Source organism: Toxorhynchites rutilus, chromosome 3 (genome assembly GCF_029784135.1).
Source record: "Toxorhynchites rutilus septentrionalis strain SRP chromosome 3, ASM2978413v1, whole genome shotgun sequence".
NCBI classification, from domain to species: domain Eukaryota; kingdom Metazoa; phylum Arthropoda; class Insecta; order Diptera; family Culicidae; genus Toxorhynchites; species Toxorhynchites rutilus.
The window spans coordinates 194,883,669-194,886,689 of NC_073746.1; positions in this window are offsets into that span (position 1 = coordinate 194,883,669).

Genomic DNA, 3,021 nt, shown 5'->3' on the forward strand with positions numbered 1-3,021 from the left:
AAGAACAAGCGATGTTCATTGTTTCGTATCTAGAACGATACTGGAAGTTTGCCTTTCCTTCCTTTCCTTGTTGAATTAAAGAGACTTTTAACTTATTCAGTTCATTCGTCTCTAGCCTTCAAAAAGGTCCTCGGAAAACTATACTCTTTCCTCATATTACTCCTCCACCTCCATTGGCTTGAGTAAACCATTCGATCACTCGCCGTCCAGCTCGCCCAGCAACGGTGTTGTCCAGTCGGTGTTCTCACGAAGAATGAAGTTTGCCTCAGCAAAAACCATTGTTTATACTCTAGGCAAATATTCCCCTTCGTTTTTCTTCTTTTTCGTTTTTCACGGAGACTTTGTATCTTACGATTTCCCCTTCGTTGCTCGCCGACAAGTTGCTCGTCATTGACAGTTCTGTTCGGGAAAGCACACAAATGGACAGAATAACTGCATGAGGAAATGGGAGTGCTTCCAATTTTCATCAATTCAAACCATATACACACTATGGGATTGTATTGTATAGCATATCAAACAAATCTTAGGGAATTTCCGATTCGTTTGGTATGTAAATTGCCAGAATCCGTTCACGGCAAAAACAGTTATTTACGTTAACTTTATTTCATAAAAACGTGACCTGTTTTCTGATTTGGCACCCTTAATGAAGGACGTAGTTCTACGTCAAAACAAACAGCTCTTCTGCTTACTTAGATAATGATGCAGGAGAGAGAAGAGCTGTAAAATTGCACACACTGAGCTGTAACATTCCTAAGACAAGATGAGACAACTGGCTTCTTACTCTTCTTCGTCGTACAAAAACGAAGCCATGATATAAAGATGCCAGAGCTGCCAAATATTATAAAACTTCGGATTTGGTTGGTGCGAATTTAATGAATTTGCATATTTTCAGTAAGGCAATCTCAAAAAGGATAAAGGATAAAATAAGTCTTTTAAATAACCATGTCTATAATATAATAGTGATATCCATAACAACTCTTCCAAGATTGTCTGGAGAATCTTTTCTCGTTGATTCGTGCAAAACAACGGCGCTCAACCCCATTGTTATTCAGAAACAACTTGAAAATCGTGACTCTTTCGCAATACATGACCGTCGTACCGAATGCTTCGCATACAGCCGATACACAAGAACATTTTGTTGGATTGATGGACTTGCTATCAAAGCGGTGAGAAGAATACTCAGCCCAGAAATTGATGGACAGTGAAGCAGCATCGACATCATATCGAATTTCAGCTTCATCTAATTTTAGTGACAATGTGGATGACATGAATATTGAATTCGACTATGAGTACACCGTCGATGAAGCAAAAACTTTCCTCGACAGAACAGAATAAAACTCGTAGCATCAAAATAAGTCAGCGGGAAAGAACATGTCAGCAGTGTAACAATTGGTAGTCAGCAAAACACAAACTGGATGGTATCAACCATCTCTTTTTTCATATTTACGAGCTAGAGCTACAACTCTCCCATCTGCATCGTGAATGATGAGACTTTCCATTTCTTCTTAGCAATGGAAATTATATTCCGAAATATGAAATCGCATTAGGGACCTAACTAAAGCTAAATCTAACAAAAGAGTGTTTTACCGTTCACTTTACTCCATTGTGAAAAAACACATACATAAACTAGCATATAATTCCTTCACATTTCCTTTAAACTAAATATCGTAATATTCATTAAATTCACCATTTCTAATTTCAATACGAATCCAACGCTATTTATTTTTATTGGCAACACTGAAAAAATCGGCTTTGTTTACAAAATTTATCAAAATCAGCCAATCAGAAATCAGAACAACTGACAGAAATTTGGTCCTTATCTGTCAGAAATTTGGTCCGTAAAAGACCCCCTATTGTGTGATCTTATCTTAATAACATTCAAATGAACTGAGCGCGTTTAGTGATCTCCGATTTTTGAAATTAATCGTTCATCAGCTTATCGAATAGTTTTCAGCAGTTTGTTATTCGATACGATTAATCGCCCCAAATAATCGATTAATCGATTATTCGTCACACGAAGAGAAATAATTAGTTAGACTAATATTTCTTATTTGCTAGAAAGCCATATGGAATGAAAAGAGTGTTCATTCCGCCTGAAAATCAATTATTATCTTTTACGCTCCCCTAAAGTCGCGTTGAAGGCATTGAGCATCGTTTACGAACTTAGGGGAGCATCAAAGATAATGATTGATTTTCAGGATGAAATTACAGCGGCCGTATGTATTTTTCTCTCTGGGTTTGGATCGATTAATCGACGTAAAAAGTGCGATTACACACATACAACATCCACGTCACGTTCACGTCCCGTCACGTCACGTTACGTCAGTTATTCTACCATGCAATTATTATGAAAACATTCACATACACCGGCAAAGTAACGAAAACGATCGACAGGATTTGTAGAAAAGAATAATTGACGGAGACGGACGGCTCGTTTGGTTTTTGTCTGGGCTTTGTGTCACGGCTTTTGTTTTGATTTTGGTTGTACAGTAATTTACATCTAATTCGACATTTAGCTAATTGGACAGACCTGTGATGCAACACGTTTAATTAGATATTTTACCTCTAATTGGACATTTTTGTAAACATTGAGTTCGGGGCCCAAATTATAGCCCCACTTTGAAAGTCGCCACCTGTCGCAAATGTTCAATTACTGGTCAAAATTGTCTCCAATGCGACACTAAATGGTGCCTCGGCATGTCGCATTATAAGTAACATACTGTACTTTTTATGCCAACATATCTCTTAGTTCCAAATTTCGGAGTGAAAATCATTCGCGCCTAGCTGAGAGAAATAGTCTATATATTATTGTTGAATAAGGGTCGGACGGGGTTCAAGCATTTTAATTCAATGATTTTCATTGAATTTTTCAAAATTTAGGACTGATTCAAGGCATGCTGATTCGAAAGAGGGCATTGCAATTTAAAATTGTTGTAGATGGCGACACCATGAATAACATTAAATAAATCATTCGTTTGACATTTGCATGACGGGTTGGTGGAAGTATTGACTGCATGTGTG